Source organism: Trichechus manatus, unplaced genomic scaffold (genome assembly GCF_000243295.1).
Source record: "Trichechus manatus latirostris isolate Lorelei unplaced genomic scaffold, TriManLat1.0 scaffold00058, whole genome shotgun sequence".
Classification (NCBI taxonomy): Eukaryota; Metazoa; Chordata; class Mammalia; order Sirenia; family Trichechidae; genus Trichechus; species Trichechus manatus.
This window is the reverse complement of record NW_004443994.1, coordinates 4,458,151-4,472,972: the sequence shown is the minus strand read 5'-3', so window position 1 is coordinate 4,472,972 and position 14,822 is coordinate 4,458,151. Positions and strand designations below refer to the sequence as shown.

The 14,822-nt window shown below is 41.5% G+C and overlaps 1 long non-coding RNA gene across 1 annotated transcript; it reads left to right on the top strand.

Moving 5' to 3' along the window:
• Positions 1–1,385: 1,385 nt before the first annotated feature.
• Positions 1,386–14,513, top strand: LOC111820990 (uncharacterized). Its single transcript, XR_002824472.1, has 3 exons — positions 1,386–1,460; positions 13,905–14,014; positions 14,373–14,513. It is a non-coding gene; the product is annotated as an uncharacterized LOC111820990 (long non-coding RNA).
• The last annotated feature ends 309 nt before the right edge of the window (positions 14,514–14,822 follow it).

Here is a 14,822-nt window from a genome sequence, read left to right as displayed (position 1 = left end):
GATAAGAAAAAAAACATGTAATCAGAGTGGTGCAGCTAAAGTGGTCTGAGAGTTCAGGGTGAGAACAACTATTCCAACTAAGAGAATCGAGAAGCTCTTCTCAGAGACTATATAGTCACCAGCCAAGAAATTTATCCAAGGTGCCTACTATGTTAAGAACTTTTGGATTCCTAATACCATGTGGCATTTGTGAGCCACATTGCACATTAAATGGATCATACAAAAGATCATAGTAAGCAGCTGATCCCAGGCAGGATCACAGAAAGCAGCTGATCAGTCCTTGTCAGGGAGTGATATGCAGTGGCTGCATGGTGGCAGGATTTCTATTGTGAACAGTGCTGCGATGAACATGGGTGTGCATATGTCTATTCATGTGATGACTCTTATTTCTCTAGGATATATTCTGAGGAGCAGGATTGCTGGATTGTATGGTACTTCTATTTCTAGCTTTTTAAGGAAGCGCCAAATCGATTTTCAAAGTGGTTGTACCATTTTACATTCCCACCAACAGTGTATAAGTGTTCCAGTCTCTCCACAACCTCTCCAACATTTATTATTTTGTGTTTTTTGGATTAATGCTAGCCTTGTTGAGGTGAGATGGTATCTCAGTGTAGTTTTGATTTGCATTTCTCTGATGGCTAATGATCGTGAGCATTTTCTCTTGTGTCTGTTAACTGCCTGAATGTCTTCTTTTGTGAAATGCCTGTTCATATCCTTTGCCCATTTTTTAATTGGGTTATTTGCTTTTTTGTTGTTGAGGTTTTACAGTATCTTGTAGATTTTAGAGATTAGATGCTGATCGGATTTGTCGTAGCCAAAAGTTTTTTCTCAGTCTGTAGGTCGTCTTTTTGCTCTTTTGGTGAAGTCTTTTGATGAGCATAACTTTGATTTTTAGGAGCTCCCAGTTATCTAGTGTCTTTTCTGGTGTTTATGCATTGTTACGTGTGGTTCGTATTCTGCTTATGCCATGTATTAGGGCTCCTAGCATTGTCCCTAATTTTTCTTCCATGATCTTTATCGTTTTCGATTTCATATTTAGTCAGGTACCTAGAATTCTTAACCGAGGCCTAGGTTGTGGTTCTGAGAGACACACCTACCTGATCACATGCTTTTCCTTGCAACAATGACCTCATTGTCTACACACATCCCTGTTTAGCCAATCTTATCGGACTGCTTCTCAGTCTACGTGAACTCGAACTAGAAAAACACATTTAACGGCTGTTAAAAAAAAATTGAAAGTCTGTCTTTAAAAACAAGAAATATTTTCTGTAAGATTTGGTGTTCTGGTTAAAGGAAAATATTGTTGGACTCATGCAAACTTTGCTTGTCTTCTATCTCCAAGGTCATATCTAAGCCACCAGAAACAGTTGGCCTGATTCCTAGATCCCAGGAGCTCCTTTCCCTCCTTCTCTGCTGATGTCCAGAAATAATAACAACCTCTTTCATTTGTGTGACTCAAGGTACACGAGACCCAAAGTATTTCACTGTGTGTTTACCCTGAGGGAATGCCCGGGTGAGTTCCTGGTGGACCCCTAGACCCTGGGCAAAGATGCCATCCAGATCCATGATCCCCTAATAAATGCAGTGTATTCAAGGATATGTAAGGTTTTTAAGAAATGAGGTGCCCTGTTTTTCTTTGCCAAACATTGAACAATATTCTGTTATGATTCATAAGATTTTCCATACCAATGATCATGAAGACAGCACAGGACCAGGCAATGTTTTGTTCTGTTATACATAAGGTCACCATGAGTCAGAGCTGACTCCATAGCAACTAACAACAATAATCTTTCTTTAGGCCTTGCATAAACTTTTCTTATTCCTTTTTATTTCACTCTTTCCATAATTTATTAATTCAACAAACATTATGGAGGAGCTACAGTATGCAAGGGGCTGATTAGGAGCTGAGGATTCAGCTAAGAACAAGACTAAGGAGGTCTTTGCCTTCATGGAGTTTACATTCTAGTGAGAGGGTGAGATAGTGAACAAGTAAGCAAATTAATTAATGAAATGGCCTCAGATTGTAAGTACCAGGAAGTCAGTAGAGAATAACATGGGGAAAGCATTTTATTTCTCATTCATTGAAATACGTGTGCTTGGGCAAGTATCTGCAGGTATGTGAATAACACTGAGCTAGTTTTTAGGGGCCAACTCCTAAAGGAGAAGGTTTGGGTCAGTCTTCTTAGTAAAGGAGAGAAAAAGAAAACCTAAAATGCCAGGGCAATTTTTCTTGTGAGGAAGTCCCAGAGACATGAGATGCTTTTGGGTTCTGTAAGGTCCGTAGGGGCCAGGACATAGCTTGTTTATCACAGTATCCAGTGCGTAGCCCTGTGAATTTTCTTGTCTTCTATCTCCTGAAGTCATTTGGTTATCGACTTCCTGGCATATAGAAGATGCTCCAAAAATTATAATTCATGGAAAACTCAACTGGTCCTGAAAAACATACATTATGGGACCAGTTCTTCCTTTTGTCCTAAGTAGAAGAGAATCCAGCAGTGTCTTGAGTGGCGAACAGTGAGTACTGCGCAGGCACCTTCCCATGCATGGCTGATTTAGATGGCTCTGGGCAGGACCTCCTGAGAAAGCATTTGGTAAGGAGTGGCAATTGGCTCAGGGATGCAAGAACTTCCTTCATGGCCTCTTTGAGGAGGTCAAAACCGCAGGAGGACACCACTTAAACAAGTATCAAGACATTGGTGCTGGCTGGTTGGATGTTTGAAAAGAGATTATCTCTTGCGGCCAGACTGCTATTTACCAGAAGAAAATCAACACTCTTGGTCCACTCTGGGAAGGGTTCATTGGGAAAACATCCCATTATAGCATTTACCCTCCTGTAATTTACTTGGTTGTGCACACATCAGTCTCTTATTCCACTAGTCCATAAGCATCTCTGGTGGCAGGTTTAAAATATCTTCAGGGAAGTAGGGGCTAAAGCTTGTTGTGAAGCTGCATTTTAGTAGTAAGCATATGTCTTGAGATTATAGATTTTAGATCAATAAAAATAGCATATTTTTAAAACCCTTTTCATAGATTTCCCACTTTTCATTTGCAATTGTGATCACATGTTTCCTAGGTGACTTTTCGATAGCCGCTGAAGACTATAGTCAGGCCAAGTCCCCACCCACCACAGGACCCCCCACCCTCACCCTTGGAGCCTTTATCTTGTTGATCTTTTTAATCCCCAATGTTTAGCACAGTGGTTTAGTAAGTGATTGTTGCACTGAGTATAAATGCAAAGAAATAAAGAAGTAATAAATCAAAGAAAACCTAGAATTACAAGTGCTAATCCTATCTCCCACTACCTGTGTTTTGGATGTTTCCCATCATCAATTATTTTTAGCATTTCCAATGTTATTTGGCTAATACAGCAGATAGCGATAGGTGAATCATGCTTAATTCTAAAATTCATCTCAAGGCCATTCCAAACAGATATTGTCTTAGAATGTTGTTGTTGTTAGATGCTGTCGAGTAGATTTCGACTCATTGTGACCCCATACGACGGAGTAGAGCTGCCCCCATGAGGTTTTCTAGGCTGTAATCTTTACTGAAGCAGATCGGCAGATCTTTCTCCCTTGGAGCAGCTGGGTGGGTTTGACCTGCCAACCTTTGGTTAGTAGCCAAGCACTTAACCATTGTGCCACCAGGGCTCCTTATTGTCTTAGGATAGTTCATTTAAATGTGTGAACTGCTAAGATCATTTACAAGCTGAGTGTGGGCCAGTGTGTTTATAACTGCTGCCCTTGTTCTTTCTCCCCCAACCAAAAAACTTTGACCCCAGTAGCCTCCAAACCTTCTGTCAGGCCCGGTGCAAGACTCCGAGACTAAAGAGCCCCTGGAGATTAATAAACTACCGGTTCAGGAGGACTGTCCACGTAAGCCCCATAAACTTTCCCTCCATAAGATATGGCCTTAGGAAGAGATCTGGGCTAAAACTATCATTGCTGGGCCAATGCCAACGGAGAATATCATATTCCCAGCTTAATAAAAAAAGAAAATGTAAGTTGAATCCAAATGAAATATAATTCTATTTTCTTTTTATCCAAGTGATTTCAGTGGACAATGGCTAGGAACTCTGCTCAGAGCAAATTAAATGAGTCCTCTGATACATCACAGTGGCTCTTAGGGCAGTGATGAGAGTGGACTCTGAGAGGGGAGCTAAGGCCACTGCTCCCAAGTCACGTATCAGAATGTATGCTAAGAGAGGGAAGTGTGGGCAATTTAAAGCTCTATTCTAAACCAGTCGATGAGGAGATGATTCCAACTCATGGCAACCCCATGTGTGTCAGAGTAGAACTGTTCTCCATAGGGTTTTCAATGGCTCTGATCTTTAGGAAGTAATCATCGGCCTTTCTTCCAAGACGCCTCTGGGTGGGTTTGAACCCTCAACCTTTGGTTAGTAGTCGAGTGTTTAACTGTTTGTACCACCCTTCTGTCCCTAAAATTCTGATATTCTTCCCCGAAGGAGTATTAATCTCCTGCAAAATCACTGCTGTGAACAGTAAGGAGTCATAGAAAGTTCTTGAGCAGGGGAGTGACATGATCAAGATAGTGTTTAGGAAGCTGAATTTGTCAGATCGCAATAAATATTCATTGAATAAATGAGTGATTCAGTTAAAGATCAAGACAGAGACATGAATCTGGCTACTTCTGAATATGGATTTCAACAAAGTCCTGTGAAAAAGGGGTCTGAAACTGATACCCAATCAATACCACAATTATAGCTTTAGGTTATTTATAGCTTTCCAATTTGTTTATGCTTAAATTAATGTAACAGAAATGTTGAATAAATTTGACTTGTGGGATGTGATAAAAGCATCCCTTTTTTCTGGTTCTTACCGATCCTATGAAAGGAGCCCTGGTGGTGCAATGGTTAAGTTCTCAGCCGCTAACTGAAAGCTTGGTGGCCAGAACCCAGCAGCCACTCCATGGGAGGAAAGATCTAGGAAACCCTATGGGCCAGTTCCAGTCTGTCACCTGGGGTTGCTATGAGTTGGAATCGACTTGATGGCACACATCAACAACATTGATCCTGTAAAGGTAATCTTTCCCTACCCTGGATGAAAATGTTTCACCCATAGGTAATATACATGGTAAGTCCTGTGGTCATTTTAAGTCACAAGCAGCCTGCTTCACACACTGGAATATGCTGTCCCTGGAAATAATAAAAACCCTGAACTTTACTTAATGTCAAATCTCCACCCCTTCTCAGGCCATGCCACTTGTGGGCTGGTTGCCTGCAGAGAGACAGGGAGCCTCTATTCCCTCTTTTCCTGTTGCTCCTCCCCCATTAGGCTCACCCTTAGGGTTGGAACACAGAGACAGAAAGGGGAAATGGGAGTAGACAAACTTTTTTTTCAACTGTAATCACCATAACTTGGCTTTGTGCTCTCTGAGACTGGCTGACGTTTAAAGCTAATATTCTCTTAAGGGCACTTTTGGGGGTTCACCTGCTGGGATTCTCTGGAGATGTGGTGATGCCTTTTCTTCAGCTGGCAGCTCTCTGTCATCCTCCCTTTTCTGAGGATCTGCCCACACACTCTGCTGAGTCAAATTGCCCCTTCCAGGTAGTCCTCTTGGGTAGATCCTGAAACAGTCTCCGGATGACCAGTCTTCTGTAGGGCCCACATTGGGAACCATCACTTGTCCTGCCACTGCAGGGGGTGGTGGTGCTGTAATTTCCCACACGCAGCAGCTACTTGCCTTGGCTCCACTGCCCCCAACACTGCTTACCAGACTCTCCCCTACTCTTCAAATTTTCCTGGGCAGAAGGCAGCCCTTAGCTCTCTGTGTCTCCAAACTCTGGGTGACACATGTCAGGCTCTCAAAGTAGCTATGTTGAGGCCCCCAATCAGGCTTAAGGGGGCAGTTCGGGTTGTCCCTCACCTATCATTGCCTCATGAGGGACAGGACTTGAGGCTCACAGCACAGCTTTCTCCAAAGAAATTCTTCTCACCAGAATCTTTCCTCTTGCTTCTCACTTTCTAACAAACTTTTATACTTTGGAGGTGAGAAAGAAGCCTGTGAATAAATGGTCTGAATTTTTGAAATCGATTATCAGATTTTGTTTTGTTTATAGATTCTACTTATGATGTTCTGTCTCATATTCCCTTTGGTACCTGAGAGATATAATATCAGTGCCTCAGGAGAAACTGAGGTGAGATGTGTTCTATTTTAACATCAAGTTACATTCACTTGAACTCTATGCATAGCGTTCTATAAAGTTGCTTCAACTCTTCTCACTTAATATTCTTGTCCTTTTAAAGCATGAAGTTAAAAGAACTTCCAAGGTACTGAGACAAATTCATAACTGGCATTTGCAATCTTTATTGATTGCAACTGCTGCCTGACCAGCAGGTGCTGCTCTGAGTTGTACAGGAGCTTACAAAATCCTATGAAAAAGAGATACGAAATTGATTTCCAGTCAATACCATACTTAAAGCTTTAGGTTATTTATAGCTTTCTAATTTGTTTATGGAGCACTGGTGGTGCAGTGGTTAAGAGCTCGGCTGCTAACCAAAAGGTTAGCAGTTCAAATCCACCAGTCTTCCTTGGGAACCCTGTGGGGGAGTTCTACTCTGTCCTATAGGGTTGTTATGAGTCCAATGAGTCCGAATCCATTTGACGGCAATGGTTTTTTTTCTTTTTTTGTAAAAGTAATGAAAACTCAAGAAATTGAAAACATTAGGCTTATTCTGAGCAGTTATTCTGTATGCACATAGAGAGACTATTCTGATTCCAAAAAAAGCAAGAGTCTCAAAATAAGCTAGTTACAATGAGGTTTATAAAGAGAAGAGGAGGGAGAAGAATAGAAGATCAACCACTGGCTAATTTTAACACGATTGATTGAACTCTGCCCTCCCCCTTTTACTGAGATCGGCTGATACCTTGTCGCAAAGTGGTCTCTGGCTGTCCACCCACCTGCAGCCATGATTTCTTTTGAAATTTGAATTAAGTAAGCCTGGCTTTGAACAAGAAAGAAAACATTAGCAATTTTGGGTAAAAACAAAACAAAACGAAAAACCACTGGCAGGATTTGGTCAGGAATTTTTACAGTTAATATTTGGTTTCTGGGAAAGAAAAACCCTAAAATCAAAGTGAGATGTCTATTATTAATTTTTCTCCTTGACAAGGGGGCTAGCTTTAAGAAAAAGAATAAATATTTAGGAATACAAAATTAGTGTAAAAGCATGTTTCTTCAGAATGAGAAAAAAAAACTCACAACAAATTACAAATTTTAAAATGTTGACAAATACCTCAACATCAAAAATCCAGAAAAATGACATAATATTTGTATTAAAAAAATTACCTTACATACTTCTATATTTCCTTTTGAATTTTGATATGATCAATACTTTTGAATAAATATACAAAATTATTTGAAATTGAGGAGTACACAGGAGTAATTAAAATACATTTTAATCTATCTCATTGCATTAAGCTACTTAATTTATAGTATCAAATTACTCTTTTACTGTTGTTGTTAGGTGCCATCAAGTTGATTCCTACTCATAGTGACCCTATGTACAACAGAAAGAAACACTGCCTGGTCCTGCACCATCCTCACAACCATTGCTATGTTTAGCCCATTGTTGCAGCCACTGTGTGAATCCATCTTGTTGAGAGTCTTGCTCTTTTTCACTGACCCTCTACTTTACCAAGGATGATGTCCTTCTCCAGGGACTGGTCCATCCTGTTAACAAGTCCAAAGTATGTGAGACAAAGTCTCATTATCCTCTCTTCTAAGGAACATTCTGGCTGTATTTCCTCCAAGATAGATTTGTTTGCTCTTCTGGCAGTCCATGGTATATTCAATATTCTTTGCCAGCACCGTATTCAAAGTCGTCAATTCTTCTTCCATCTTCCTTATTCATTGCCCAGCTTTCCCATGCATATGAATGTGACTGAAAATACCATGGCTTGGGTCAGGCACAGTTAGTCTTCAAGGTGACATCTTTGCTTTTCAACACTTTAAAGAGGTCTTTCGCAGCAGATATGCCCAACAAAATGCATCTTTTGATTTCTTGACTGCTGCTTCCATGGGTGTTGACTGTGGATCCAAGTAAAATGAAATCCTTGACAACTTCAATCTTTTCTCTGTTTATCATGATGTTGCTTATTGGTCCAGTGGTGAGGATTTTTGTTGTCTTTATGTTGAGGTGTAATCCATACTGAAGGCTGTAGTCTTTGATCTTCATCAGTAAGTGTTTCAAGTCCTCTTCACTTTCAGCAAGCAAGGTTGTGTCATCTGCATAACGCAGGTTGTTAATAAGCCTTCCTCCAATTTTAATGCCCTATTCTTCTTCATATAGTCCAACATCTCAGATTATTTGCTCAGCATACAAATTGAATAAATATGGTGAAAGGATATAACCCTGACAAACGCTTTTCCTGATTTTAAACCACACAGTATCCCTTTGTTCTGTTCAAACAACTGTCTCTTGGTCTATGTACAGGTTCCTCATGAGCACAATTAAGTATTCAGGAATTCCTATTCTTCGAAATGTTATCCATAATTTGTTATGATCCACATAATCGAATGCCTTTACATAGTCAATAAAGCAAAGGTAAGCATCTTTCTGGTATTCTCTGCTTTCAGCCAGGATCCATCTGACGTCAGCAATGATATTCTTCGTTCCACGTCCTCTTCTGAATCCAGCTTGAATTTCTGGCAGTTTCCTGTTGATGTACTGCTACAATTGTTTTTGAATTATCTTCAGCAAAATTTTACTTGTGTGCGATATTAATGATATTGTCCAATAATTTCCATATTCAGTTGGATAACCTTTCTTTGGAATGGGTACAAATATGAGTCTCTTCTAGTCGGTTGGCCAGGTACCTGTCTTCCAAATTTCTTGGCATAGACAAGTGAGTGCTTCCATAATAGCATCTGTTTGTTGAAACATCTCGATTGGTATTCTGTCAATTCCTGGAGACTTGTTTTTTGCCAATGCCTTCAGGGCAGCTTGGACTTCTTCCTTCAATACCATGGGTTCTTACTCATATGCTACCTCCAGAAATGGTTGAACGTTGACCAATTCTGTGTTTTCCTTCCATCTTTTGATGCTTTCTGTGTCGTTCAATATTTTGCCCATAGAATCCTTCAGTATTGCAACTACATGCATTGATTTTGTTGTGAATATGTGTAGTGATTTTGTTACTTGAGGTTGTTGTGCTTCATTGATGGATAGTTTTCGTCCTGTTTTTTCTAAAACTGCTGGTCTTTAGGATGTGATGTGATCCATGTGTTGGGTTGCACAAAATATTTGACTGAACAAACATACTCACTGTAAAATTGACACTGGTTTGTGTTCTGCAAACACAGGGATTTTGATAAATTCTATTTTGTGTGATGTACATCAATAAAGAAAAACACATATTGTGAGTTTATTATCCCATACACTACTTATTGAGTATATTTCTGACTAGACAGAACTTCTGTTTTGACTATGCATCTGTGAGAAATTCTCTGCTTATAATTTTATACATCTGAAGATTGGCAGAATTTTCACAGATTAGTTTCTGGCATCATGCTTTTGAAAACTTGTTTCTTCTTTATTAGCCATATACTTGTAATGTCTGATGCAATAGGTCACATTTATATCACCTTATGATTTCTGGCCTTGAACCCTCCTGTTAGATACCAGGTAAATCATCAAAGTGGGTTGTGTGAATATGGCTGGAAGCCATTCATGCACCAGAATAGCTAGCAATGATTTAACTAAATGTGGAAGTAAACCTCATAAATAGAACTCTTAACCCAAACTCACGGTATTTCAACTCACCTTCCCCTTAGCTGAATTCCAAACAGTCCTTGACCTTCCTAACACTACCCTACAGAAGGGCAAGCATAGCAGGGTAAGTTGGAGGGGAAAGAGACAGAGGTCTTATATGACTGTGGTTAAGATATCTTACAAATATTACAAAAGCATATGACCATGTGAAGACATTGTTTGGGCCCCAAACAGGGCTTTGAGAAGGGCCTACACAAGTGAGGGGCCTGGAACTTCATTAACTTTACAGTAAATCTGCCCCTGCCAACCAGGAACAAGCCCTGTTTGGATGAGCCACATCTTCACAGTGCATTTATAGAGTTGGCACACTGGTGTGTTCGTGGGCAAAGGTAGGTTAAGGCGTGTTACTGTCAATGTTCAGCAGTTGACTAACTTAAACAACCCATTGCCGTTGAGTCGATTCCAACTCATAGCAATTCTATAGGACAGAGTAGAACTGCCCCATAGGGTTTCTAAGGAGCGGCTAGTAGATTCAAACTGCCGACCTTTTGGTTAGCAGATGTAGCTTCCCATAGTTCTTAACCACTGTGCCACCAGGGCTGCAAGAATAAGAAAATGAGTAGAATTTTCCTAAGTTTTAACTTTTATTCCTCAAACTCAAGGCCTGAGGAAAGTTTCTGACCTCATTTGTATATTCATATACCACTGAAAGGTGTTTTACTTAGAAAGAAAATGAAGTCATTTTAGTAAACCAGTGTCTTAGTTACCTAGTGCTGCTATAACAGAAATACCACAAGTGTATGGCTTTAACAAACAGAAATTTATTCTCTCACAGCTTAGCAGGCTAGAAGTCTGAATTCAGGGCGTCAGCTTGTGAGGAAGTTTTTCTCTCTCTGTCGGCTCTGGGGGAAAGTCTTTGTCGTCAATCTTCCCCTGGTCTAGGAGCTTCTCTGTACAGGGACCCTGGGTCCAAAGGACGTGCTCTACTCCTCATTCTTCTTGCTTGGTGGTAATGAGGCCTCTCTCCTCTTTGTTTGCTTCTCTCTTTTATATCTTAATAGAGACTGACTCAAGATACAACCTAATCCTGTAGATTGTGTCCTGCCTCATTAACATAACTGCCTCTAATTCTGCCTCATTAAAATCATGGAGGTTAGGATTTACAACACGTAAGAAAATTACATCAGATCACAAAATGGAGGACAACCACATAATACTGGGAATCATGGCCTAACCAAGTTGGCACACATTTTTGTGGGACACAATTCAATTCATAACAGCCAGCAAGGAGGAGACCTGTGGAAGGACCATGAAAGGGTAGGTTATGCTTAGACATTGGGAGAATTAAAGAGAGGTTGGTAAGATGCTTTAATTATCAGTTTAAGGATTCTCCTTTGTATACGTATATTCAGTAAGAGAACAGTCACAGTTAGGAATGATTTCAGCTGCAAGTAACAGAATACTCGAGTAATGGTGGCTTAAATAATTAAAATACTTATTACCTCCTAGAACAAAAAGTCTGAAAGTAGGTGATTCAATAATTCTGCTGTCTTAGGACTCTGAGTCCTTGTCTCTATGATTCTATAGTTGAAAGATTGTTGCCACAGCTTCAAGCATCATTCGTCCAGAGGCAGGAAAGGAGCACAGCTAGATAGTGTGTATGCCTGTCTCCTTTTAACAGGGAGGAGAAATCTTTTCTAAAAATTCCCCACTCATCTTCCTCTTTAGGTCTCCTTAGCCAAATCTGGTTACATGGGCACCCCTAGCTGCAAATGTCATTGGGAAAGTGGGTGTCTTGCAAAGCAGCATGGTAGTTCCACGACTGGCTTAGATTAGTCATGTTTCCTCCTTCAGGGATGGGCATATAGCTGTCCTGAACAAATATAATTCCATTTGCAAAGAGGAAAAGGGGAATGGCTATTGCAAGGCAAGTAGGGGTGCGTGCAGCTGGAACTTTTGGGTGTGTATCAATTCTTTTATGTATCAAATATTAAACTAACATGAATTGAAAACATACATGAATACATACATAACATTTATTTAGCAAATAGTCTGTGCCAGGGACCGGTTGTTGTTGGGTGCCATCAAGTTGATTCCAACTCATAGTGACCCCCTAGGGTTTTCTTGACTGTGATCTTCATGGAAGCAGATCACCACAGCTTTGCCACTATGTGGCAAGTACTGCACTAAATCTGAAACATGGGCTACTTCATTTAATCCACATAACAAATTTGTACAGAAACTAAGAATTTATAACCTTTTGTATGGTTATGTAGCTAATCATTTGTGGACCCGAGATACCAACCCAGTCTGATTCTAGTCTTTATTCTCTACATTTGTATGATTTGTCTGTCTGTCTGCATTCCACATACAGACAGGCTGTGTCTCGAACTTCCAGCTAGCCATAAGTCTGCTAAGAATGAGGCACGTATACCCACTACATCAACCATTCCATGGTTGCTACGTTCATCTGTGATCAAGCTGGACACACAAGACACTTACGCAATGTTGGCAAAATGAAAGCCATTATTATTATTTATAGAAAGCGTATAGTAAAAAATAACAACATATTCTGAAAAGGGATTTGCTTGCACTTCCCCAAATTACCCAGGTCCATTCTTATGTCGCTGGGCCAGATTGCCACAGTTCTAATGAGATGCTGTCTTCATGTCACTGCTGCCTCTGGCTACCACCACGCTACTCAGGTCCTGCATGGCTCCCAAGGCTTCTGCTCTGCCTGTGGGCCTCACTAGGTCTTGCCTTGCTGGCAGGTGATCTCCCATGCCTCTGCCACTGGGCCCTTCTAGGCCTCTGCCTCTGGCTCCCACCATGCTACCAAGGCCCTCGTGGTTCTCTGTCTTGCTGCCATGCTACCCAAGGGCCTATGAGGCTCCCACTATGCTTCCCAGGGAGACAGGCATGTTGCACAGGGCACACACAGGACTCTGCCCTGCACGGGCAAGTGTTACAGCTCTTCATCATCAGGCAAACCTCCTGTACAGAGATGCCTGACTGTCTCTCGGTGGCCCACCGTCTCTCTGTCTTCAATGTTACAGCTCTCTCTTCTGGGTCTAGGCGATACCCTGGGTCCAAAAGACATGCTCTGCTCCAGGCTCAATCCCCTCTGTGAGACTGGCCATTATATAAGCCTACCAGGATGGCAAAACCAACAAATCCCTTAGCTGGACTACAAGGGACTTAATCCTATTGGGTGGATTTTCAAGTCGCTGTATGTATAGTAAATCTACCAACCCCTTGCCAGACTGTGGCCTAGCCAATCATTTTGTGCGAGTTACAAGACCATGGCTGGAAAGGCCATAGAAAAGCGATTCATTGCACTGTAGCATTACATTGTAGCATTAAAGCCAGGAAGGAAATTCAAAGCCAGGTTGTGGAGAGTCAAAAATGTTTGCATTTAAATCTGGGGGACTACTGGCTGTCCATCGTTTCCCCACTTGTCTACCTTTGAGGGATAGGTCAACTTGCTCAGTAACAGTGGTTCAGTATGAGTACAATGTAGAGGGGTGGGAATTGAGTCTCCAGCATTTTTTATTAGAAATACTGCTTTCTCCATCCTGGGAAGGTGATATGTCTCTCAAGGAAGCGTTTCTTCCCTTTTGAGAATCACTGCAATAGACAATGGGGAAGCTGAGAAGACTCTTAAATAGAAAACATAGAAGATCAAAATTGTGTTTGGAAGATGAATTTGGCAGCAAGGTACATAACTGATTAGATACAGGAGAAGTTGGAAGCAGAGAAACCAGGAGCCAGACTATTTCATCACACTGAAGCATGAAGTGGAAGTCCCTGGCTCGTGCAAATGGTTAAGCCCTCAACTCCTAACAGTAAAGGTTGATTGTGAACCCATCAAGAGGCTCCACAGAAGAAAGGTCTGTCGATCTGCTTCTGAAAGGCCACAGTCATTGAAAACTCTATGGAGCAGCTCTACTCAGCACATGATAGGGCCACCACTAGTTGAAATCTGGTTTGGTTTTGGTAAGCATGAGGTGACAAGATCAGAGCTAGGGTGGGGCAACGGAAAGTTGTTGGGAAGGGAGAATTGCTAGAACTTGATGACTGGAAGGATATGGGGGTGACTAAGAAGGAGTAGTTAAAGATTATATTTAGCTCTAAAGATTTTATTATTTTGTTTCCTTTTTGTGCTTTCTGGAGGAGCAAACGGATCCCTGCAGTCCCTGAGCCCTCAAAGCTTGTTGTATCATCCACGGCCACTAGAGGGCTTCTCCACCGCATTTTGAGCCCAGGCTACTTCACACTTCCAGGTAGGGCTGCGTTGCTGCTTAAAATCCAAATTAGAATAGTCCCCGGAACGTTTAATGGGAACTTGGGTTTAGAACAGTTGATCTTTATTGAAACGGAAACTTGGAAGGTCTCCCAGTCGATTAACAATGGCTGGAAACAGGGCCTAAGATGTAGAAATAAATTACAGCGTGCGTGCAGCGAGGCGAGGTAGCCGGGGGAACCGGAGGGCAAGAGGAGGAAACAGCTGCCTACAACGCCAACAGCGCCGTTAGCTGGCCCGAAGGGACTGAGGTTCCAGAGATTCCAAAGATAGTTTCTCTGGATTGTTGTGGGCCATTCAATTGACTGGCAGTGTTTTTGTTTCTCTTCCTGACCCAGGCTTGAAATTGAAAGAGGAGTCACCCTAGAGGCCCTAGGCAGCCTACCACTGAGACCTTGCAGTCAAACCGCAGCTTGTCTTCCAGCTGGAGCAGGTGTGTGTGTGCATGCACAGGCGTATGAGTGTGTGTGCATGCATGTGTGTGTAGTAGTGTGGGAGTGCATGTGTGTGTATATGTGTGGATATGTGTAAGTGTGTGCAAGTGTGTGTGTATGGGTGAGCGTGTGAGTGCATGTGTGTGTACATGCATGAGTGTGTGCAAGTGTGTGTGAGTGTGTGCATGGGTCAGTGTGTGAGTTGTAAGGACAAGTATAAGTGGAAAATAAATGAGTATATTCTTCTGGTGAAAACTGAGGAAGGAGCTCCCCTCCTCCATTGCTTTCTTTAGAATTCACTTTAGATAACTTGGCTATGAGAACTAATTTTTTTTAAATCTCTCTGGACATAGT